We start from the raw sequence: 27,185 nt of genomic DNA, 5'->3' as shown, positions 1-27,185 counted from the left end.
CTAGACTCGCATTCGGGACAGCGGGTCAAATCCCCGTGCAGCCAGGCACACTTTGGTTTTATATTGATTTCATGAAATCGATTAAGGCAAATGTCGGGATGGTTTCTTTCAAAAAGCACATCCGATTTTCTTCCTAATCCTTTCCCAATCCAAGTTTATGGTCCGTCTGTTATGCCCTCGTACGAGAGTCAATCAAATGCAAAATGAAAATGCTATAATAGCACTTCATGCGTCTGAAAACTTCTTTTCACCTGATCTCTGTCTGTATCTCTTCATGTCAAAGTACCTCTTGCACCCAATGTCCCTAATTATTGAGTGTGCTTATTCCAGTCTCTGTCTATTCCTACATTTTTTCATCTCTCCGGCTCACTCTGTTACCGCGTAAATTATTCCCTGATCTCTTTACATATGTGCTGTTATCATCGCCTTTCAGCTAATTAGTTTTTCCACGTATTTCTTTTCTCGTCGATTATGCAGAAAAACTTCACTTTTCTTACCTTGGTAAGAAAGTTTACAGGATCCTTCTGTAATACCGCATCTCAAACACGTAGATGTTCTTCTTTCCGGTTTTCCCACAGTTCACGATTAAATTCCATGCTGTGCTTCATTTGTATGTGATACTAGTAAACTTATTATTCTCAATCCATTTTCAATGCTCAGTAGATCGTTCATTCCATTCAACGGCTCTCGTAATTTTTTACTTTCGCAGAAGATAGCTATGTTACAATATAATTCTTTCACCTTAAATCATAATCCCCCTTCTGATAAGGATCGCTTGTGCGCTATTCCCTATTCACTGTTCACTCAACCGACACATCATTGTACGCCTTATCTCCCCGCTCTGTGTTGTCAACCTGCTAACGGCTGCTCCTCTGACTCGGCTTCACACGGACCGTGCATTCGAACGCTGAGCTTCGAGAGTGTCGATTTCTGACCTCATAGCGTGGAAAAAGCACGTTGGGGAGGCTTTCCGATAGTGCAGAACAATATCTGGCATGTTACATATTCCGAACGTGCGCTTAAACATAGACCAATGAGATGGAAGAACGCTACGTACATCACATGACGCCAGCTGTCTTCAGTACCGAGCCACGAGACACCCTTTTGGCTTTCAGTTGAAGGCTGTATATGTACAAGCCATTTCTAAACACCAGCAAATTTTATTTTATACATTGTAAAGATTCTGCTACTGAATATGAGAAGTGATCAAGTAAGACTGACCTTAGGGGTTTACTGAAAAGAGAATAATGAATTAATTTTTATCTTATATGTTGAACTATTTTAAAAGTGTGTCGCACTATGGAACTTTTGTAAGCCGTTGTCCGTATTGACTAGACTTGGTACTTCCCTTTTTGCCTTACAACATGTTCATGAAGTTTTTATTTATGCACACTACAGACAGGACAACATGACTAGCTTTTGTGCACGGGAGGATATGTGCATTTTAAAAAAAGTAATGTAGGAATTCGTAAACATTATGATATGCGACCCAGATACAGCCGACAACTGCCGCTGGAGCGCGCTGTGATCGCGTATACTACGTTTAAGTACACGTCGCATCGTTTATGAGCGTTCAACATCACATTGAACTCTCACGTTCAACTGTTCGCCATCAATCTACGCTTGAGCCTTTCACTGCAGCATAAGGGGCAGTCTTTCACTACGATAGGGTGTTAGACGGGAGGCATTACGAACGAACGGTACCTCACGCGTAGGCCCGCTTCCAGCCAGCGACTGTTGATGGCGCTGTAAGCTGACACTTAGGATGCAACGTTATTCCTAGTTTGTGATACTGCTCTGTAGAAAGCTGCTATTTGGCATCAGGACAAAGAGCACCGCCGTTAATCACCTGTAAACAACTGACACATTAGGTCGTGTGTCGATGAGCCTAGACCACAACAGGCCTTCGCTGAAATCTGGATAATTATACAAATTGTGCTCGTAGGCCTCTTGTTGGCGTAGATTTTTTTTTATTGTCATCCATCTCAGCCTTTCCGGATTAAAAAAAAAAAAGTTCAAATGTGTGTGAAATCTTATGGGACTTAACTGCTAAGGTCATCAGTCTCTAAGCTTACACACTACATAACCTAAATTATCCTAAGGACAAACACAAACACCCATGCCCGAGGGAGGACTCGAACCTCCGCCGGGACCAGCCGCATCCGGATTTTAAAGACAATATTATAATTCTAAGTATAGTTGCTCTGTGTGACACGTAAAGGATATTACAACACAAAGGTCATTCTGTATTTTATCAAATGACGGTTTTTTTTTGTTTCCTTTTTCAGTGCTGAGTTTTCCCGTTTTCAAGGAAGGCCATCAAACAGATGTGGACGATTAGAGGCCTGTATCGCTGACGTCGTTCTGTTGTAAATTTATGTAACATGTTTTACGTTCACTCATAGTGACGTTCTCGGAGAACGAAAATCCCCTTTTTAAAAAGCAACATGGATTCGCCAAATACAGATGATTCGAGGCTCAACTCGCTCTCTTCGTCCGTGATGCACGGAGCGCCGTAGACAAAGGCGCTCAGGTTGATGCTGTGTTCCTTGATTTCCGGAAGGCATTCAATAGTATTGCGCACTGTCACGTAATGAACAAAATACGAGCTTAACTAGTGTCGGAATGGATACAGGACTTTCTTGCAGATAGAACCCGGCATATCCTTAACGGAACAAAATCGACAGGTTATTCGGTCGCTACGTTTTACAGTTTACATTAATTATGTATGGATAACATTTGAGGCTGCGTGATGATATTCGCGGGCGATACTGTTGCCTGTAGGAAGCTGGCAACACCTGAAGACTGTTGTAGCGACATGCAGGAGGACTTGTAAGGGATCGACGATCGGTGCAGGGACTGGCAGTTGGCCTTGAACGTAAACAAACGTATTTCGTATAAAAAAGTGAACAGAGCCACTGCAATTTGTTACACTGTTCGTGACAGATCAGTGGAAACAGTAAATACCGTAAACAGTCAGATACATATTGACAGCATGTTACACTCGAGTCAGACCTTTGATTGTGGTATACAGTTGACAGCTCCAGATGTTCAGACCATGAAAATAATTGCTCATTTAACAAGTTCAAATAAATACTGGCATGATAAAATGAAAATAACGCCACTACATGAACATGAGCTCATTGAAGTTATTTTGTCTACCCAAATGAGAAACGGACAGGATGTACTGAGAAGTATAGTCTTGTCTCTAACTGAAAAACAAGCAGCACTAAAAATAAATACTGATGTGATAAAATGAAAATAACGCCACTACGTAAACACGAGCTGATTGAAGTTATTTTGTCTATTCACATGAAGCCGGTCGGGGTGGCCGAGCGGTTCTAGGCTGTACGGCCGCAGATTCGAATCCTGCCTCGGGCATGGATGTGTGTGATGTCCTTAGGTTAGTTAGGTTTAAGTAGTTCTGAGTTCTAGGGGACTGAGGACCTCAGATGTTAAGTCCCGTAGTGCTCAGATCCATTTGAACCATCTACTCTCATGAGAAATGGACAGGATATACTGGGAAGTATAAGCTTGTCTGTAAACTGAAAAGCAAGCAGCACTTGTGGTAGTGGAAGTTGTCTTCCACGGAAGAACGCTACAGCTACTGTACAGGATAACATTCAATTTCCCTCTAGTGTTGTAGAACACTGTGGAAAGATTTTGGTAGATTCTGGCAGTAGTGTATCGAAAGTAGCTGCTGCCAGAGCAGAGCGCCGCCCACTCGCTGGAGGGAGGTCACGGCCGCCCCCGCAGAATTGTCAACTGCTTTGCCATCGCAGTCGCAGCCGGAGACATCGCTGACAGTGGCATTCCAGTGACGACACGTTCGGTCCTGCTCTTCTCGCTGTCAGCAATGCCGGACGTCTATTGACTCGCATGAGAGGCAACTGGACGCCTCCACCAAACTGTTCCTGATGTAGTGCGGCCGTGGGCAATAACATAGAAGTTAATAAACAACACTATGTCGTGCTCATGTCTCGTTTCACTCTCCACAGTCAAAGGTCATCTAACATGCCCATATGCGTTTCTTGCCTTGTATTACGAGTATTAGTAATTCATATCTGTATTCCATGTAGTGTTAACGCATTTCGGGGAAGAAAAAACGCCTCTGGGCCTGTGTGCACACTTCGCCGCCAGTGATTGATAAAGGCAAACTACGGAAGGGTCAATATAACTTTGTGAGACACTGTAGTTGTTATGTTAACTTTCAGCCTACAGTTGCATAAGCAAAGAAACTTTACCTAGGTTTTGGCTATAATAATGTAGCCTTCTTCAGAAATGTCACAATATAAAATTAAAACATGCCAGATATTGGCCTTGTCAAACTTAAAATGTTAGTACTACAATACATAGTCATAATGCTGCGTCACTTCTACTGATGTTTTGCCGATAGGCCACACAAACAGCCCAGACAGGTGGGCCGCTGAGTCGTAATTGGGTGCCGCGGGCAGCGACGCAGCGAGCTCAGCTGGTGGTCGCGAGTATGCGCGTGCGGAGTAGTACTGACTTAAAACCACAAAATGTTAACTGAGATTAATATGGAAAATAGTTTATTACAATAGTTCCGACTATTAATGGCATTAAAACCCTAAGCCACTGAAATTACCATTCCTTAAAAGGTAAAAGACATTTAACAAGTGTACTATACATAAGTAAAAATAACCCTAGGACGCCTAAGGAGGGGGGGGGGGGGTTCGTTGAACCCACAATTTTTTTATGTCCCCTGCTTTTGCTCAAGTAACTTTTATACTACATATTCCCTTTGAGTTATTGTTTCTTGGCTATTTTATGAAACGTTAGTGTTAATATATTTTATAGAAAATTCCTGCTTTGAAAGAAAAAATAAATTAACTTATTATGGGTCCAACAACCCCCCCCCCTTTCCCTTAGGCTTCCATGCTATAGAAAATTTCCCTTAGTAGGATTTCGTATTTCTCATCTCTACAACAATGCAAGTTAGTTTCTTGTTGGTTGGTATTCTTGATATTCACAACAATCGATTTACTTTCAGAGAAAGTGATTGTTGATGTCAGTCAGCTGTTATTTATCTTGTAAACTTGCAGTGAGTTAGTGCAGTTCTCAACACGTAGGCCTCCAGTAACTTTGGTGTCCTACACAGCAAAAACGAAACCAAGTAAAAACTTACTGATATTTGGCAACAGTGTACCAAGATAAAGGCACTGTTGGAGGAGAGAAGAATAAAACCGAGATAAATGCATATTATAATTCCAATAAAGGTGGATTGATACCATTGATCAAATGGCGCGTATGTACACCTGCAAGAGGGGAACAAAGAGATGGCCTCTATCTGTGTTTTACTCTCTCATCGACATTTGTGCTATCAATGCAACCACCATATACATCCAGCAACATCCAAGATGGAATGAAAAGAAACACAACAAACGGAAACTTTATCTTCTGCAAGTTGGGATGGAACTAGTGAAATTGCAGGTAGAAGAAAGAAGTGTCAATGCAAGAGCGTTATCTAACCAAATTGTTCAATCAATGGAGACTACAAAAGAAAATCAAAGAAGTGACAACAGAAACGCGTCAGTCTCCTGCAGGGAAAGGTCGGTGCCATATTTGTGTAAGAAAAGCCAAAACAAAGAAGCAGAAGTACAACAATCTAAGTAAACCAAAACAGTATTGTGGACAATGTCATAAACATGTGTGTACACACATTCAGAAAAAAATGTGAAGTGTGTGTCTTGCCTTGAAGTTGAGGACTCACAGTAGTCTATTGTATATGAACACATCTGTATTTTGTATTGCAATATGTCAATTTTTTATTCACTCAATCCAATATTTATAACAATTAACAACATTTATAAACCGATGCCTTAGTTAAAATACATAAACCATTTTGAAAGTTGTAATTTTTCGTCAGTAAACTTATTTAATACCTGTGGGCTCGCCGACCCCCCCCCCCCCCCGTCACCTTAGGCGTCCAACGATTCTGTTAGAGGCAAATTACATTATACAGCGTATAGGAACCTTTTAATAAGAAAAGATACTAAGTTAAGGTCCAACAGTGCCTGAAAATGTGGAACTTAGCTAAGAATTAGCACCTGTGAATGATAATAAGGACAATTGTCACATACAAGTTAGCAGTTAGATATACAATATGTGATGAGCAATTAATACATAAGAAAACCAGTAGGCTTTATGTCATAGCCAGCTACTAACATAAGTAGAAGATCATATAAAGTAACGGATTGATCGTAGGTGCGTGCAGCGCCACAAATCATTATGAAGATATTATAGCCAGTGGAGTTATATGCAAATTTGATGAAGCTCTTAAATATAAATACGTCATTTGGTGTATAACAAATTGTGAAACAGCATTGAACATAGGTTAGTGTTTTAAATATGCAGTGTATAATCGGGAAATACCTGAAGCTGCTAATAAGAACAAAAAGGCAGTATGTCGTAGCCAGGTATTGGCGTGGGTAATAAGCAGTATACAGTATTAGATTTAACGGGTTAGTAAGTAATACGTAAGGATGTACCATACCAAATGACCCATGCCTCAACACACTTAAAAACATAGAGCTCTTAAAACAAGAATCTTAAGTTCGACAAGGCCAATATCTAGCATGTTTTAATTTTATATTGTGACATTTCTGAAGAAGGCTACATTATTATAGCCGAAACATAGGTGAAGTTTCTTTGCTTATGCAACTGTAGGCTGAAAGTTAACATAATTACATTTTAGAGTTGCTGACTCTTCTGCACCATGCTAAAAATACTCTGCAGTTTCTTTTTACGACCTAGTGCGGTAGGTAAAATAGGGAATTACGTGCTCTTTCCTCATTTTGCAGGCCTATGAAGGAGGTTAGTTTATGGCCACAATCCGGCCATCTACCTTTCCACACACTTCTAACCTCCATTCTGCCTTTCCACTGTGTTACACCCACACAATACAGTTTATCCTTTAATACGGTTCTACTGAAGTTTGATGTTGTACAAACATTTAATATTTGTTCTTAACCCAATACATTCCACAATTACAACTGACATGATTTTTAATAATTTGTTGTTCTTCCTCGTACTGCAACGTGGGAACTAGTCTCAGAAAATAAGGTGTAGGACGTTTCTTTGTAGGAAATTCAGTGTAGTTTGATTTTGTGCTGGGAAATATTTTCGATAGAAGCCGCGGGTTAACCCCCATGTTCACACCTCACTGGTCAGGATTTTTAGTAAGTTATTTATTACTCTCTCCCCTACCACAGCAAAAAATTTTGCGACTATACGAATTTTCCCCTGGTTTTTCTTCATTGACTGGATTAAAGTAGGATTAACAGATTCAACAAACAGCGTTGTAGTTCGTTACAGGATCATTTAGTCTGCAGGAGAACTTTTTGTGGATGCCCAACTAAGAGCGTTGTGCATCACGAAAAGATTTCTATGGAAATTACGAGAGCTCACGAGGCATCATGTGAATACTTTCCACTTACGCCTCGCGAAGTGATCGCGACGAGAAAATTATTGTCATACCGACAATTATTTTTCCCACAAGTGATTCACGAATTAGACAGGCAATGAGTGAGAACAGGGGAGGGAGGGTGGTCGGAGCCAGAAGTACCCTTCGATACAGCCGTGATGTGGCTTGCGGAGTGTAGATGCGGATTTATCGCGTTACCAGCTGCACTAGTTCGGTAACCGTGCATCCGCTCACCAGTTCTGCTTAGGCCAGCTGCCCGTCCCTTTCGTCCATTCCGGCTGACATGCGGTGTGCTCGTTGCCTGCTACAGTAGGACCTGTAGTAAAACCGGAAGAAGCGCGTCAGACATACTGTCAGTTAACAGCAGTCACTTACCATCTGTAGTATGTGGTTTATAGTCTGTTCAGATTATTTTAGGACTGACATTTCGGCAGTAGCACATGAAGGCGCGGAGCATAGTTGCCCTTACATTTCATCGAACTCGCTCAAACAGGCAAACTATTCTCTTCATAAATATGGAACTTGGATCAGTGTGGCCAAGAAGACCTCCAATATGTTTCACCTAAGCTTCATTTACGGAAACACATTATTAGGACATTATACGGACAGTTTGCGAAAACGCATTTTCTGACGACGTTACCGAGGTTTCGATACGCCGGGAACATTTTTGTTATTGAAGATAGGTGGACACATTAAGCGAATGAAGTCTTAGGAGTACATAAAATGTTCTATTCCAAACGGAAACTTTGTCAGCGTTTTTTTTTAACACGAGATGATTTCAGTTAAATATGACGCGTTGGTGTCGGTTTGCGCGTCAAGTTCAAAGCGGACATCCATATGGTTTTGTTACAAGAAACGGATTGATAGTTTATAAATAACCTTTTATTAATTTTTATGATCTGCCTACTCAAACGAAAAACATTACTTCATTATTGCAGCAGTTATGTTGCAAACAGTAATGCTTATTTAGTGTGATATAGACTGAATCCCTGAGACAGTCGTCATTAGGAGTTGGTTGCTGGTAAGGCCTTCTTATTAAAAGCTCAGCACTTAGGAAAATATACTTTTGTTATGTATGTACTTACCGTTGTAGATTGCACACTTCAAACACACGGATGAATTCGCCTATTCTTCATTTCTGTGGTGACCATGAGAAAACTCCATTGGCATCGCTTTCGTCGCTCTGACGTGTTTGAAACGTCACTTTACCTGTCGCTGTTGTTACGTAACGAAAAAAAAGAAAAAAACTGTGTTTGACTGCCTTGAAAAAGATCTGAGTCCTTGAGGGCGACCAATAACAGTGTTGGATTTTCCTTTCTGTGATAATGATCATAAATATGACGACGAACCGCATCCTTAGCAAGTGATTCTGTAGTGATAATTCGCTTATCCATAGAAGGTTTTTTTTCCTAAAGAATTTCAAGCTTCGACGTTTTTGAAATTTCCTTTGATTTCTCGAACATTTCCCTGCCAATTTTCACAATCGTTTCAGAGTTGTAGTATTTCTAACTATTACATTGTTAAAGGAGAGCGTCGGGCGAGCATTAAATTTTTCGTTCTCTAAGTAGGCCCTTAACGCGCAAAACATTTCTCTCGACTGATCTCTTACGGCAATCTCCCGACGAGGAGAACGACGCAGAACATTTTCACCCATAACTTTCTACGAACTTTCTATTTACATTTTTCAATACCACACTACAAATAACTTTAACGACAAATAAAATTAAAACTCCTGCAGTACTGAAAACAACAAACAAAATCACAACGTGAGACGAACACGAAGGACAGCAAGCTGCTTTAGAATTCAGCACAATGTGGGGCGGGAAGTGTTGTGCCCCCTCTCCCCCCCTTTTCCCAATTACTTCCGTCATAGGTGTCAGTGGTAAAGTACTTTTGACCAGACTGTAGTCATTGCTTGGTGTGCTCGTGGCGCCACGTGTGAGGCACGTGGAGAGCGCAGCGTGGGCTAGCGGGAGCACGGAGCTGCTGGCCAGCGGTATCTGCCGGAACAGATTGCATTCTTCCAGAAAGCGAACGGAGCGCGCAGGCGCACTCCGCCATCCGAGACGATGTGTGCCGGCCTGCCGTTTTCCGATCACGCCCTGTAGACGCGGTGCTAGCCAGTTGGAAACGCCACATTCCGCGTTGCGCTTGCGAGCCTTCCTTTCCGCAGTTTTGGATGGCGGAAAGCCTGACGTTTTTGCGCATTGCGGATTCAGTCTCGCTTCACTCCTAGTGCCAGACGCCAACACAGCAGCGTTGCACGAATCACTGCCACTGAGTTTATCGAGATACAAGAGACTCATCACAGCTTAAGGACACAGTTCAAAGTTAGAAAAGTTCGCACACTGCAATCTGATTTGAATAGTTGATATGTGACCTTCAAGGTCGAAAGTTTCGACGTTGTCACGCGACGTGCTGTCTCCGGTCAGCTGCCAGAGTGCTTCACACTCTGCAGTGGTAGAAAAACAGCTTTCATGTCTCCGTGCTACAGAATCTGAAATTCACGTATGGCGTAGGTCTCTGAAGTGCCTCCAGACACATCGAAATTTGTTCCCAACTTTTATTACCCCGAATCTATATATATTTATTTTATTTTACATGCGGAATTTTCAGGTCGACGTACACTCTCAACATTACGAAGTCATAATGAACTGCCAAGGTAAATTCTAGCAAATTTCACTTGATTCTCCCCTAGACCCTTGCGTGTATGAAAGCTAGTGCTAGACTCAGTAGGAGGCTGCCGTAACTGTTCACCCCTATCCGCGCAGGGCGCTTTCGTGATTCGTCAGTCAAGCCCGCCAATCAACCGTAACATTAAATTAATTATTTTATTAATATTTGCAGGTCGAATTTTGACTAAATTAAGTTGTTCTTGTATAGATATCATTGTGGACAAAATCTTCAGCATTGTCATAATAGCTTCGTAATCATTTAAACATTAAGTGTCAATACTAGATGTTTTTAATCTTGGCGTCAAATGCAGTAACGGATATCCTGCTGTCTGTCGACGCTCTAGGACAAGGAAGCACGAAGCACTCGCATAGTTTTTCCACGCTTCCTGTTCATATGCCACGGCACGTATGGAGTGGGTAACCTCTCGTTCGTACTGGTTCGCACAGCTACAGCAGCGGAAGCAGTTGATACGAGATAATAAATCATGGTCCGTAATGTAGCATAAACATCACACTAGGGAAAATGGTATTTTTTCCTACTTTGTTATTATTTAACATGTAACAAGTATGAAATCCTCCTTCAAAAATTATGCTAATGTTCTCGTATGATATAGATCTATACAACGTTTTCATGCATGTCAAATCCGTGTTATTAATTTTAATGAGGATTGGAGTTACTTTTTTTTAATAAACAATTTTTTCTCCCGGGAAATTTTCTGTTTGAGAAGATGTGGGCTCAATGCTTGCAACACGATGGTAGCCGACCATAGCAGACTTCCATTCTTGAGTTTCTGGCGGGAGCAGTCCAGCACGCTATCTGTCGAATGCCTTCTGACTTAGATCAGAGTATAATACACCATGCTAAAGAGTTCCTTACCAATGCCTACAACTCTCGTTCATAATCTCTCAGGAGTTTTATAGTCATTCGTTTTAGTCAAAGAGGCTTAACATAAGCTTAATATGAATGACAATGTGAAACAATAATTTCCTAGTTTTGCACCGAACCAAACATAACTGCACAACGGAATTAAATTAGATCATTTGTAGTAACTGCCTAAAGATATCTTAAAGCACATGGTACAAGCTAACAGGAAGAAGGAGAAATATGAAAGTTGCTTTATTCCGTTCAACTCTTGTGGAAGGAAGTTTCAAAAACAAGGTTTTACATACATTACAGGGTTATTGGGTGTTTTAATGTTGTATTATAGTGTCGCCGTTGACTGAAATGGCGTTACGTATGTATACTTCGTTTTTATCGGCTGATACACAGTGCAGTAACGATAGGAGGCAGGAGAGTTGTAGGCGACATAACCTGTTCCCGGAATGCGATGCTTTCAGATGCGGAACAGTGTGTCAGCAGCACAGTGGCTGCGGCTTTGTGTGTGCGCGCGCGTGCTTCCGGGAAGGGGCAGGGGGGACGCCGCAGAGCCGGTTCCAGGCGAGCGCGGGTTGACCTCGGGCGGGTGACCGCGGGGTCACGCTGCGCCATCTGGCCCGTGACGTGACGTGACATGACGTGACGCGATGGGGTGGGACGGGAGCCGCCCTGATTTATAGACACCTTGTTTGCTGCTGCCGGGCCGGGCGGGGCGCCTCGCCAGCCGTGAAGCTCAGCAAGTCGCTACACATGGCCGCACGCCGTTTGCAAGCTATGCCTGTTCAGGTGATGCACAAGGGTCTGCTCTAAGGGGTCTACACGAGACAGACACGTGCAGTGGGGGCGTAGCTAGGTACTTCAGGTCGCGGATCACTTCAGAGCATGATCACCTGCATAAAGAATATCGGATATTTCCAGAATGAGATTTTCACTCTGCAGCGGAGTGTGCGCAGATATGAAACTTCCTGGCAGTTTAAAACTGTGTGCCGGACCGAGACTCGAACTCGGGACCTTTGCCTTTCACGGGCAAGTGCTCTACCAACTGAGCTACCCAAGCACGACTCACGCCCCGTCCTCACAGCTTTACTTCTGCCAGTACCTCGTCTCCTACCTTCCAGACTTTACAGAAGCTCGCCTGCGAACCATGCAGAACTAGCACTCCTGAAAGAAAGTATGTTGCGGAGACATGGCTTAGCCACAGCCTGGGGGATGTTTCCAGAATGAGATTTTCACTCTGCAGCGGAGTGTGCGCTGATATGAAACTTCGTGGCAGATTAAAACTGTGTGCCGGACCGAGACTCGAACTCCCATACGTGGACCAATTCTGTCCGAAAGAAGCAAGGCAAGGAGATGTAGTCGAACACAATTTTGCTGGTTTTTGTATTCGAGCTTTCAGGAGCACCTGCAACGGGGCATGGCTTGGAACTACCGGTTGCGGATCACTTCAGAGCGTGATCACCAGAATAAAGAATATCGGATATTCTCAACGTGTTCCCAAACATGGACCAATTCGGTGCAAGAGGAGCACGTGAGGAGATGTGGTACTGGAATACAACTATGCTGCTTTTTGTATGTGAGCTGCCAGGAGCTATTAGAAACGTAGCGTTTTAGGAACGTTACTGAAAGTTCCTTTCGTCCATGCATCGGAACTTCTGTGGCGTCGCGTGATATACTTGCGGTCGCGGTCAGAATACACGCACGTTAGGCGATGTACGGGATGCGAGACAAATGACACAACATGCTGCCACCACAGATTTAATCGTAAACGTTTATTGCAGGACGCGGATGAATCCTCACCGCTGTTTTTATACAAAATAAGTATAAATAAGCATATCCAGCCGCACTTTGACAAGCGGGACAAGGTTAGCCTTCTCACTGCTCGAAAGTCAAAAATACTATGATAATAAAACCACAAGCAGAAAGAGTCCGGGATCGGACCAATGAACTGTAATATATTTGCTGCTGATACACGATCTTCTTACATTAATGTGACCACGGCCTATATTCGACGTCAGTATGCAATAACCACTCACAAGGGGAGGCGGCAGCACTATCTGCGGAGGGTATATAAAGCATTTCCGGGGCTCGTCGAAAACTAAGCAGTCGTCTTCGTAATACGTAAATCTGAGCGATTTATCTGATGTCCATAAGGGCAAGATGGTTGGCTTTATCGCCAAGGGTGTAAGCATTTCCGAAACGACCAAAACAGTAAACTGTTCGTATGCCGTTAAAGTATACGTCTATGACAAAATGACGGTAACCAAAACCGACGCCGAGGCAACTGTTGCGAGAGAGCGCTGCAATAGCATATCCCGTTAAAGAGCACATCACATGCAATCGTTTCTGAGAGCTCTCCAATCTTGTTGCAAATAATTAGAGTTGCAGTTGTGTGTGGTAAGTAAAACGGTCACCAGGGTGCATTAGTTCTGGTCGTGTTTAGTGTTGTTACCAGGCCTGGTACGATATAATGGGCGTGAACAGCATAAGATGTTGAGTGATCACTACGAAGGACAGAGAGGTGCCTCCTACACGTCTGAGACAACATTATCAGCACCTGGCAGAGTTTGAAAAGGACTTAATTGTGGGTCTCCACTTGGCCTGCTGATCGAATCGTGCCATATCCGAGTTTGTGGGGCATTCAGATGTAGCAGTGGCCCAATTTTGGACTGCATAGGAACTTGAAGGTTGGCATACTCGTTGTCAAGACTCCAGTTCATCCCCATATTGTGCACATCTGCGGTATCAGAGCACAAGTAATGGACTCGTTGAAACATACTGTGTTATGCCCCACCGTTCGTCGGAACTAGCAGCAGCCGCACTTTGGAATTGCGTCGCATTGTGTTCAGTGATGAATCAGGATTTTGCAGTGCCCCAGATGACCGTCGTCGGGGAATATAGCGACAGCCTGGAGAGAGAGGTCCCATTCTTCCAATATTATAGAGAGATACAGCGGTGTTATGTGCCCGATAGAACAGCTGTGTGACCAGCTCGCAGCTCAGACGTCAACCCTGCCCCAGTGCCAGTCTCCAGGATGTGAAGGAACATGACAGCTGTTGAGAACCAGGTTGCCTCAGAAGAGGATACATTGGCCTTGTGACACTCATCCCAACCCAACCAGTGCATTCATGCAGGCCAGAGAAGGTACAACTTTCCTCTAATAACTGGGCTCATGCTAGCGATTTGTTTAAAATTTGAATCGATTTTATAGTCACGGAAATAAGATCACAAAACCTCTCAACCTGAGAAGTTCTGTTTCGTTTCCTCACCCCCCCCCCCCCTTCTAGCTGCTTAAATTTTTTTGTCAGACAGTGTATTTCAGGCGTCACATGTTGCTTTGCATTCTTGAGCCGTTGCAGCCCTTCGAATGTGTCGACGAACCAAGGGTGTGTTAGCACTTGCTAACAGTTCAACTCCACGCTGCAGCGGAGTGTGTTGCTTTGAAACAGCTGTGGGGGCGGGCAGTGAGACGTGACCGGATGGCTTAGTCGTTAAGGGCATAATCAACAATTGACAAGGTTCTGGTTTCGAATGCCGCTTCGGCAAACAGTTTTAATTTGTCTTGAAGACAGATTTAACTGTTCGCCTGGTTTTGGAACTGCGTTTTTCTCCAAAGTGCTGCTCCGGTACGAAACGTTTGTACCCTTGTTCTTTGCGTTGTTGTGGAGTCGGCGCAGTGTCGCGAGTCCAAAGGCTGAAAGCCAGGCTCTCCTAGTGAGCTAAATAATGCTGTATGTTGCACCGTTGACGATTTAAGAGAACATTTACAAGGAATCCAGCTCAATTATTTCCACTACTAATTAATACTTTTAAAACACTTGGCGATGATCCCAGCCTAGCTTTGACTCTAGAGGCAACGTTAAAATAATGTTATATAACCCCTGCCGTACACAAATACAGGGTAATTATGAAATCCATGAAACATCTTAAAAATCATCATAAGTAAATGACGAAAGATAACATAACAAATGATACAGTACGTGAAAGACAAACTCTCAAAAAAATTTAAGTGTTGCTCCAGCGAGCTAGCCTTGGCAGGGGAGCCACCGACCGTAGTTGCTGAAAATGACGGCGAATCAAACAGTGAAGGCATTTTGTGTGCTAGAATTTGCCCGTTGCCAGTCAGTAGTGTGTGTGGAAAGAGTTTTATATGTCAAGTTTTACTATACACCACCTGTTTACCAGATGGTATTTGAGTAATACAAGAAATTCGAGGCGGACGGTTGCGATGCAAAACGTTCCGGAAGATCGGGCATGTCAGAACAGATAGTGGACCGTGTAAGGAATGTGGTTTTGCCGAAGTCTCACAAAGTCTACCTGTAGAGCTACAGCACCATCATTGTGGGAAATCTTTCGTAAGCGAGTGAGAGTGAAGCAGCAAAAATTGCATCTTCTACGAGTCATAAGTCATGACGACAAATTGCGACGTCTGTAGAAGACGGAAAAAAAGAACTACAGTGACGAACCCACTTCTCAACTTTCGTGAAAGGTCAACTGATAGAAATGGGTGACCTATTAGATATGTCCCATTTGACGAAGGTTGGACACAGAACATTTATAAACGTTGTGAGAAAAAGGAAAAAAAAACTAAACTTTGAGAGTATCTTTTTAACACATTGTATCATTTGTTACATTTTGAAATGTTTCATGGTCTTTATAGTTACTCTGTGTATTAGATTCCATAATTTGACCTATGAACTGGAAAACTCGCATCTGCGATTGATTCCTTGCAACTTCGGAAGGAATCTCCATAAAGACAAAACAGAGGAACGCTTCAGAGCTAAGTAGGGCAAGAGTCATACCAAAATCCAAACACGTTTTGTTTCCACTGAACGAAATGCGAATTATTCGCTTTGTTTAAAACTAGTCGAGCCCCTATATTCCGTGAACACCGTTACGACCTAAACGGTAACCTTACGATCAAATGTAAGATCTCCGGTCAACAGTCATACGTGTGCGCGTGCACTGGACCGCAATACTCCTCTACAATAATCAGAAAAAATAGAAAAACAGATCAGAACACGACTCTTGCGCACAGGAATGGACTTAACAATTCTTATAAGCTTTCCGTAATTGAAGAATAACTTTGTGGATCTCTAACGTTCCATTTCACAAAGAATCTGCATCCAGAAGGTCCAAGACTCGTCTCTTTAACCGGGAAGTACTACCAGCCCAACTACCAGACTTTGCGAGCTCCAAGCAACTCCCAAACATTTAAACGTTGGGGCTTCAGCATTAGCCATGAGTACAGTGCGATTGACTTTCGACTGCAGCGCGGTCATTCTCATTGTCGATCCCACTTCTACCGACAACAACAATTCTCCGTTAAGTGTTGCCGCTTGGGAGGACTTCCCACATTACTATTTCCCACTAACAAGGGAACATTCTCAAGTGCAAATAAACGATGTTGATGAAACTTGGCGGTTACGTGGAATCAAAATAATGCAGTATGTACTTTTCCTTTTTTGTCCAATTTCACATTTAAGGGGTGAAACACACCTCGAAAGATAATTTGGCATATTAGCTTTAGAGGGAAAACCTTCGAAACCATCTTATTAAACAGATATATTTTTATAGTTCTAAAGAAAACTTAGAGATTTTCGACCGAGAATTCGAGAATCTCTTTTTGAAGCCCCAAATGTTCTTGCGACGGCATCAAAATCTGGTAAACTAAAGTCTCATCAGGTCAGAATACATTCGACAGAACTTTTCTTTCTCAGTGCTTAAGGAAAATCTAAATTGTTGTTAGATTCGTAGGGTGGCCAATGCGAAACAACCGTACAGAGCGTCGTACCTGAAGTCAAAGAACTTGTTCATTGGTGATCCCAAAAGGCTCAACAGGACAGATACAGCCGTTCGACGCATATGGCTTTCGATGTCGGAAGAACTTTGTGTGATGTTCAGATGCGTTTCTGCTGAACGGTTATGACTTCGATTTACACTTTAGAAACAATATTATCAAGCTGCAGTCAGTAGTGCAGTATCAGTTCTCTTCGTTGTGGTTTTCCAGTTTACTGAAATATGCCTGATACAAATCAGCATGTAGAGGATCTCCTACCACAATTTGTGATTCCTGCTGAATTTTGTTTTAAATAGTGTTGCCCGTTATGTATATTATGTGAAGGAATTTCGTTCATTTTATGTGCTCAGTGTAAAAACAGTTTTAAGCACTTCTTTACAGATGATCATTATTGTAATGATTTTGTGTCATAATAATGAGTTATTTGTTATTTTCGATTAACAAAATACACGTATGTGAAATGGCAAACTTCAAAAATAAATAAATAAAAATGTAAACTGTAAAATAGCAGTTTTAACATATAACAAAAATAATAAAGCAAATAATTAGAATAATAATGAACGTTTAGATATTGCAATTAGGTATCTTGAAAATAATCAGGTAGCACGTTGCGTACAGCGTATTTTCCCAAAATGGTATTTCTGAAACCAGCTTTACTACACATGGATGGATGTGGCGACAAAGCTGCTTTAATTTATGTTATAACAAAAGTTTTCATTTTTCAAAATTTATCGATAGTGTTGGAGTATTTTTTAAGATTTCAATTTATTACAAAATTTGATTACACAGTGTTCCAAAACGTTAATTACATTTCAGCTTTTATATGAAACACATTTTTTAAATATCGTGATTTCGAAGAAATTCCATCTAATCCTAATATGCCAAATTGCCTTTCGTGTTGTTTTACCTCGTAAAAGTGAAATTGGTCAAAGAAGAAAAAACGTATATTGGGTTATTTTGACCTCTTTACATACCCGCCAAGTTTCATCAAGATCGTTTATTTACACCTGGGAATGTTCCCTTCTAAGTGTTATTGAAAGAATATCCTGTATATGGAGTGCTCCACTGTTTCTATGTACACATTTGATAAGGCACATATTATTGTACACCTTGAGCTGCACTTGAAATTCATTTATGTGCCGGATTAGTATTCAAACATATAGCCCATCATCTGTGACATCTTATACAGAGGATAAACAAACAAGTGTTTGAATATCGATATCGACAGCACATTATCAATTTGTATGCACTTGTGTAAAAACATAATATTGCATGCATACTGTTCGCATCTACAGCAAATGAAATGCCTGTCGAGCGTAAAATGATTATGATGGTTAAAAATTATATTCATCTCGAAACATAGAATCCCGCGAATATTTAAAATCTAATAAGAATGCTGTACTTAAAAATGCCTACATGATCACGATAAGGTCCATCGCCTGTTTCACCTCTACGTCACACAGCTCGTCGTATGTACATCTTACAACTGTGATAAGATGGACGCCATACTTCCTGGCCGTATCGTTAATTATGAAAAGGGTAAGTAAACTAACAGATATGTTTGATACGGCGCTGAATGCAGTATATTTTAAACTTTTACTCCCGCCTAACACAGTTCCTGACGTTTCTGCTAGGTGGCATGCGCGAATGAGTTATTCCAACAGTCATTACGGAAACGCATAAGGGTGCAGAGCGCGCGTAATGTTGTTTATGGTTTCATGAATCCAAATCCGCTTCTACGGTTCAGAGATAACTCGTAACTAAATATCGCAAGCCACCACTTCAGAGTCAAACTATTATTAATTGGCACAATCGTTTCACCGAAACTGGCAGTGTATCAAATGGGGTGCTGTGTCATGGTAGCCAGTTGTGTTTGTTATGTAATGAACCAACAGTTCAGTCTCTCCAATGCAAGACGTAGCGCAGTATCCAGATCGCATTACTTCATAACTGAAGCATGCCTTAGATAAACACAGTTGTCACCCGATTTCACATATAATGCACAGTCATCATACACTGTTGTAATAGAAAGTGTCATAATATGGGTTACTTACTTTTCTGCTTCCTCATGTTATGCGTGACCATGTTGGATTGCGACTGCTGTTGATGCTTCATGGTTCTTCTTTTTCTGCTGCTGCTGACTGACTGAGAAAGACTAGGGTCCCAGAGCTGCCCAGCTGGCTCTATATCCCCGCCAATAACGTCACCAGATACTGCCATCCTACTGGCTGAAATCTAACATGTGACTGGATTAAGGATTCCTATTGGTTCCCGCCATTTTCCCCCCAACATCTTGGATTACTTCACAGATCGGATGACACTGCTCCCCGGTGGTGATACTGTGTACTAGGCCCAGACCCCCTGGCGAACACACTGTTTCCCTCCATCATGGTTAACGGTACTTGCGTCATCGGCTGACGTCATGGCCGCCATCTTGGATTACGTCGTGGATGAGAGTGCCCTCTGGTGGTGGTACTGTGGACTAGGTCAGTTGGAGTCCAGACCTCATGGTCAACACACTGGATGGCTGTACTGCATCAAATTGTTTAAATAAATAGTGCATGCAAAATAATAAAGACTTATGTCTAGCACAGGTTGAGTCCTCTCCCCGCGATTTCCTAGGATGAGGTGGCGGTTGGGTGACTTAGGTTAGTGGAGGTGGTGTAAGTGCCCTTTCTTTCCTGCCATTTTCTTAGATTGGTAGAGGTAGCCCAAGTGACCTTTCTTTACCATCAAAAAACAAACTTCCCAGCAGTTCCTCGGATGAGGTGGTGTTTGGGTGACTTAGGTTAGTGGAGGTAGTCCAAGTGACCTATCTTCCTGTGATTTTCTTAGGTTAGTAGAGATAACCGTGGTGTGATGCATTATCCTTATGGAATTCGAACTTCCCACCATTCCTGTGGAAGGGGAGGGGGTTAGGGTAGTGGAGGTCGCGCAATTGACCTATCTTCCCACCTGAATCCGCCTTCTTGGATGGCGTTATGCGCTGTTGCCAAGTCTACACGCCGCCATCTTGGATGACGTCATCGCCGCCATCTTGGATACATCTTTAAATGCGAACATTTTTAGGTTAGGCTTTACCGTTACTGTTACTGACATTAAATGAAACAACAAGTTCACTGTTACCAGTCACCGTTTTATTTATTTCCACGACGCGTTTCGAAGGTTTGAACCTCCATCATCGGGTGGATTTACTTTAGTAAGTATTACATTTGTGTGTGTGTTATGTTACGATTTTTGGAGGAACTTGTAAATCCACCCAATGATGGAGGTTTAATCCTTCGAAACGCGTCGTGGAAATAAATAAAACGGTGACTGGTAACAGTGAACTTGTTTCATTTAATTGGATGCATCTGCCAAAAATGCAGTGTGTTCCAGAACCATCGTTGTCCCAATACTAACAGCAGGCGCGTCAGCCTATCGGCTGAGGGTAAAATGAAAGTAAAATCGCCGGCCCTATTAAATTGCAAAACGGCGAACTAGTGCTACGAACACTCATGTGACCCCACGGTGTGTTAAGGCCGCAGTTGGGAGCGTTTGGAGCGAGCGTTTGCGGACAGTCAGGCGGCTCGCGCACCCCAGCTCCCCAGCAACGAGGAAGTGCGGAGGAGTGGAGCGGGGCGTGACGGGGCGGCTGTTGCCGTGGCGTGGCCCAAATGAAATTTCCCGTGCGACGCGTGACACAGCCGCAATGCAGGGGACCCCACGACTGCGGCCGCGCCAGCCAGTTCCACTCTGCGCCGCATCCCACAGTATCGTTGCTGTCGTAAACCCAAAAATTCACTGCCTTTCTGTGTGATAACTATAAAAGTACCCAGGGGTCATGGAAGACGGCAAATGTACCAATTTAAGATAGGGGACACGGGTCCAGAAACGACCGAAACTCAAGTAACGAAGTCGAACGTGTTGTGGCCTAATTGGGAAAATTCGAACACGAGGAACTGTGAATTAATATTTGTGCTATCTAATAACTAATTCATCACGTACACCAACTCATACCAGAGTCGACCAGAAAGTAATACCCCAATGCCCCCCCATCCCCCTCCCCCCAACCTCCGTCAGCCGACAACAGTGTTGGGAATACGGAACGTTGTACAGGGTGTAAATTTTAAGTTGACAAACCAGAATAACTCGGAAAATAAGCTTCACACGAAAACATGTGTAGAATTCAAAGTTTATTATATTCGAGGGCTACATCTGCTGGTGCTAAAATTAGCCCGCCACTCCCTGGAGGTGGGGCAGGAGGCAATTTTAAAATTTCAGATGGGGACCCCCTTTTTTATTGCGGAATCAGATTGTACATAAAAAACTACGCACATTTTGTCTTAAACATTTGTTTTGATTCTTGGTTGTTGGCGCTGTAATTCAATAAAATCCCTGTTCTCGTTTTTGCGTGGAAAATGGTTACGGATAAATAAAAAATACTCATTTACTTCGACAAATGTACAGTTGGTCGCTGGGCACAGAGGGTGAAGCCATCAGAAGACGGTGCAGTGGAGCTCCGTGATCTACAGGGAGCTGGGAGACCGTCCGCGGCTGTCACCCCTGACGTGTTGCGTCGTGCTGGTGTACACATTCGCGAGGATCGCCTCTTTACAGCTCGTCAGTTGGCGATGCTGCTGTCAGTGGGCAAAGGAAGTGTGGATGCAGTTATTCAAAGGAAGTATGAATGCAGTTATTCGCGCTCTTGGATTGTCAAAAACGTGTATAAGATGCACTCCGCACCGTCCTACGGTGGAACATAAATCTCACCATTTTGACGCCGAAAGAAAAAGACAGTCGATAGAGTGGCGTCATTCACACCACAGAAGAAAATAATTCAGAGCAACTGCTTTCTCCGGTAAGATCGTAATGCTTGTGTTTTGGAACTGTGAGTGTACGATCCTGTCGATGTGATCCAAGAGGCAGTAATTTCAGTTAGGAGGCACATGTGAACACATTAACCACGAACAGTGCTACCATATCCATCCTGTAGCCCTGACTTAGCTTTCTAGGACTTTGGAACACTGAAGGGTACACATTCGATGTTCGGTCGGTTTTCCCAGGGCATGGTCACATACGATTCGATGCACTGGCAGTTGCACGAACGTTTCTTACCCAATTACATATTTTTCCACGAGCAGGAATTGGACATGGCACCTGAATCTTGAAATGTTTACGAAAGGCACGTTGCACGTGCAGGCCAGATTCGCCGTAACGAAAATAGCACTCCACAACAAACGCACGATGTTGCTTACTGATCTGTATATCGGATGAAACTTGACACTGCGCACTACTAATAGAGGGCGTCCCGTCGCTGTGTCTTGTTTTTTTAGCGCGCGTTATTCAAATCTGAAATCGTCAAAACATTGTGGAACACATACCGGAACTTTATGCTTTCTCTTATGGGTGGTTTTAAACGTCTGTAATGCGAATAGCGTTACTTGGGTAGCATCGAACGGTATGAAAATGAAGGTCTGGGATGGATTGTTTCATATAGTGACGAACTCCACAGAGCATTCAGAAGCTGCAAACGAGATCTCCTTGAGACTGTACAGGTCTAAGCACCTAGGCAGTATACTTTGTTATAGACAAGTGATTAATACAAATCGTTCCTTTGAAAGCTCACCGCTTTGCAGCGATATAGATGGTGTTGAAATGCTACCAGCCGGTCGTGTGACAGTCCACTACTGACGTAAGTTATGGGTGTGAAGTAGTGTAAGTGCCAGCTGGATGTGTGGAATCAGTTCAGAGAGTTGGGTCGACATGTAGACATTGCGTGACGTGACGCACCCTCGACCGCACCGTTAGTGAAGTTGTCCCCTTCGTTGGCGTAGCAACGCGATCCGTCGAACTTGTTTGAAAGGAATGTTACGCCATTCACACCCGTGTAATACGGTATGAGTATAGTGGTCGTCAAAAGATGCTAACCGATAGGGAGTGGAGACGAGGGTGCGCCTTGCCAGCGACATTAGATTTTGGACCCAGTGAATGTAGTTACGGATGTACAACATTAAAGTCTATCACAATGTACAGCGCTCGAAGAAGACATGTATTGGCACTGAACGACATGGAAAAGAAATCTAAAATTTTGATTAGAGGTGCATACCTGGAAATATGCTTCATTATGAGTACGTTGTCCGCCCCCGGTAGCTAAGTGGTCAGCGCGACAGAATGTCAATCCTAAGGGCCCGGGTTCGATTCCCGACTGGGTCGGAGATTTTCTCCACTCAGGGACTGGGTGTTCTGTTGTCCTAATCATCATCATTTCATCCCCATCGACGCGCAAGTCGACGAAGTGGCGTCAAATCGAAAGACTTGCACCCGGCGAACGGTCTAGACGACGGGAGGCCCTAGTCACACGACTTTTTTTTTTTTTTTTTTTAGTTGGAGTGGAGCAGATCTTCCAACGGAAAAAATTATTGGCTGTCTCCTGTCTTGGTGGTATATTTTATTAACAGTTATACATTTCGAAGCACAACTTCTGCCCGTATTCAGCTACCAAAGAATCTTCTTTATGATATCAACGCGACAGAAACGTGTACCTTTGGGAGATTGTAGCGCGTTTTTCATTGAAATTCGCGAAGTTGTGTTAGAACATATTCAAAATTATGATAGCTATTTGCAGATTTTGTTAAAATTCTAATGTGCTATGAATGTTCCTGGATGTAAGAAAACTGTTTTATAATATTAAAATGCTAATAATTTTGTGGAAAAAAGTGCTCACATGGGAAGAATCTGCTATGTGACACCAAGGGAGATGGCGAAGTGGTGAGACACTGGACTCGCATGTGGGTAATCCGAACACTCGGATTTAGGTTCAAGGTAAATGTCGCGATGGTTGCAAAGGACAAGACCGATTTCCTCATGTATACTTTCACAATCCTAGCACATGCTCAGCTAGTAATGATATCGTCTTCGACGGGACATTAAAGCCTAATCTCCCTTCCTTCAACGGGATATCAAAAACTACGGAATGTTGAGGCAAAATCGGTAATGGGTGTCAGTTTTGTTCCCAATGAAAAAAATCTGTGCGAAAATTCCTCTAAATCCGTGACCCACAATTGCCATCCACATCTTCGGAAATATTGCTTGTAACGGAAATAGGTTTCATAATAATAGTATCACTAAGTTCTTATGGTGTACGATATAGGTGGCTGTTTCGTTGCGTACTTTGCGATGACTCGCCATACGTTTTCATTTGGGAACGTCACAGTGTTCGCCACGGAACTAGTTTTAAAATTGACTTTCCTGTGGACGTAAAGCTTACAGCCAGGCGACACGCATTTTAACCGACGTATTGAGGTATCTGCAACTATCACTAGAATACAGAGCTACTTAACACGACAAAATCAAATGTAAAAAAAGTATTGCGCAATCATCGAATTTGATTATGATTATTTTGGCACTTGTTCATCTTAGTATAACTCTGTACGGAGGAGTTGTGTAGGTCCCGTTGTCGTATATCACTAACACGTGATTTCATGGTCTTTAGCTGCATGCGGGGGCAGCCGAAAAAAAACATGGCTGAGGTCTTCTTCAGAGTCGCAGGTATTGTGGGGAAATGGGACTGTACTGAGTCGATATGCTGACAGAACCTACCATGATTAAATCACATTGTGACACATCTCTGTTTCTGCTACAGTTGATTTTTTTTTCACTCCAGGGATGTTTTGGTGGATTAGGGACCACAGATGCATAATCTCATCCCATACTTTCAGGACAGACGCGCCCTTATTAATAATTTAGGAAGTCTCCCGATTCTGGCTTGAAGTTACTATATTGCTTCTAAGATGCGGTACGCAAGATAATTGCTTCTGTTGTTACTGTAATAATTAATAGTTTCGGCATCGACCGCCAGTCTGATAGTATTATAACCGAGCTCTCCGAGATTCCTTTTTCATAAGTGAATCCCTCCAGTAGCGCTGAGACTTCAGTTGTGGGGATGAATGCTATTGCTGGAAGTTCAAATCTGCCTCGTCGTTGTGTCACACTATCGACATAATGCGCTACTTATCCCAGCAGAGTTCTCCGAACCGTAACTATAGATCGATCTTGTGGGAAATTATTCGGATAAATTTTCTGCAAGGTTCTTCTCCATTTATTTATTTATGGACGGTAGGGGTATGTGTACGAGGTTTAGCTCTGCTGTGGTACTTAAGTACGGGATTTCGAATCAGCGCGGACTGTGGAAAAGCTGCAGAGCTTCTCTGCAGGAGGTCTTACTGTACAACCGATATAGAGGGAAATTTCCTGTTAATGCAAAACCTGTCAAGGTAACACTTGTTCTTGGATCTTTGCTGATACGGTGCCTTGTGTAAAATGGAGCCGTTTTAGCAGTAACCAGTAACCCCCTTAATTCCTTATTCTTTAAATACTCGAGCTCCCATGTTTAAACCAGATTCAAAAGTCTGATTAGTTTACAAATAAGCTGCTGTGTTAAATATTTGACGTTGACATGTAAAATCCTTATGGTTAAATACGCAAAACTATTTATATCGATTTAATTACTTTGGAATTATTCACCCGTAGTCTAATGAGACAAAATCAAAACAGGAAAAAATTTGGAAAACGTTTGTGAAATTACGTTTAAAGTTTGTTGGAAATCGCTTAGTGCTCTCATTCTCAATACTGTACTAATATAGACTGGGTAATTCGCGGGCTGTGATTTACGCTGCCTCAAGACACATACACAGTTTTAATACTTGACTTATTCAGTTGAACGTTTCACGTAAGCTTATACGTCTAAATTAGTGGGTTACAACAACATTTTAAATATTTAAATTCGGTTAATATTACATGAAATACTGAAAAGCAAACTTTTCTTGCCCTTGGAAGCCGTTAGATAGGCATGTTGCGGCTGGGACGGGTAACCGGTTTAATAGCATAGATTCGTCGCCGACTCAGTAGTAATTTTCGCCATTATTGTTTGAGCTTCTGCTATATGTTGTCAGAGAGGTTGGATGTGTGTATTGCGGGAGGGTGTAGCGTCAGGCGCTTCGTTGCAGCGGCCACATGCAGCCGCAGGCCTCGTCTGGCGGCCACCTGTTGCCGCGGGCGAAACAGCGTTGCGTAACCGCGACCAGCTGGCTCACCACCTCACCTCGCCTGCTCACTCCCTCACACCTCCTGCACTCCCCTCCTTCCTCACTAGCCCCACTGTTTCCGCTACTGTTCCGCACGAACAATTGACATTATTCATGGATTCGCTGGCGAGCGCCTCATAGTGCCGTCTAGTATTCCGTGTAACATGATTGTATACCTCGCAGCATTGTTAACAGCAGTCCCGGATCTAGGGGGGAGGGGCAGACAGGGGTATCTGCTCCTAGCGACAATTTCAGGGGGCGCCAAATTTATGTTCTTGAAGAAAAAAACCTTCTTTCACAAAGCGGCTAGCATCCATCTCATGTTGGTCAATCGATTATTCGTGTGATTTTGAAACGCAATCCAGTATATATTCGAACATTTTTAAACACATTCTAAGTTGATTTCTGAACGAATCATAAGTTAATTTTTGAATGCGTTCATAGTGTACGTGATATCTCTGCCAGGGGAATCTCCGTCGCATCTAGAAATAAAATTCTTTCCTGCAGACAAAAGGGGACGGGGCTATACGAGCTGAGCCGAATAAACCCGAACGGATGAATACCAATCGCTATTTGTTTATGTGGTTGATTGGGTGTGCGAACGATAAGCGTTGTTATTATTAGCGAAATCCAAAGATTCATACTACCAGAGTGTAAATAAACGACTAACGGGAATAAAAGGTAAGCAGCCGCTTAATTCTTTCTCGGAATGGCGCGGAAAACGCGGTGTACTAATACGTAATGACGCATAACAGGAGAATAAACGCGGGATAACTGAACCAGTGATTCTGGATGGGTTAGTGATGTTAACCGGAGAATAAGTTTTGACAGTGAATGGATAGATTGTTTGGGGGGAAGAGACCAAACAGCGAGGTCATCGGTCTCGTCGGATTATTGAAGGACGGGGAAGGAAGTCGGCCGTGCCCTTTTTAAAAGAACCATCCTGGCATTTGCCTGGAGCGATTTAGGGAAATCACGGAAAACCTAATCAGAATGGCCGGACGTGGGATTGAATCGTCGTCCTCCAAGAATGCGAGTCCAGTGCGCCAACCACTGTGACACCTCGCTCGGGTTTTGACAATGGCAGGAATAGTTACAGAATTAGTGATGACAAGATTGTTTGGTAGAACGAGGATGGAGAAGGAACGGGGACATCACTCAGATTATATGGAAGCATATTACGATTCCAAATTTATATAAAAAATTCTTGTTACTACTTTTATATCTCATGCTTGAGAAACCGGAACGTATGAAATGTGAAACTATTTCCCAACATAAAAATTTTTGCTTACAGTAGGTCTAGTAGGCATTTGATATTCGTACT

At 42.8% G+C, this 27,185-nt stretch overlaps 1 protein-coding gene and 1 non-coding gene across 3 annotated transcripts in view; one reads left to right on the top strand and one right to left on the bottom strand.

The window, feature by feature from the left end:
- Nucleotides 1-27,185, top strand: part of LOC126161549 (serine/threonine-protein kinase 26) — a 649,054-nt gene that overhangs the window by 408,986 nt on the left and 212,883 nt on the right. The gene's annotated exons all lie outside the window — the stretch shown is intronic.
- On the bottom strand, nt 11,983-12,057 carry Trnas-uga (transfer RNA serine (anticodon UGA)). The gene has a single exon. It is a non-coding gene; the product is annotated as a tRNA-Ser (tRNA).

This window comes from Schistocerca cancellata, chromosome 2 (genome assembly GCF_023864275.1).
Source record: "Schistocerca cancellata isolate TAMUIC-IGC-003103 chromosome 2, iqSchCanc2.1, whole genome shotgun sequence".
Lineage (NCBI taxonomy): Eukaryota > Metazoa > Arthropoda > Insecta > Orthoptera > Acrididae > Schistocerca > Schistocerca cancellata.
This window is presented reverse-complemented; position numbering and strand designations above follow the sequence as displayed.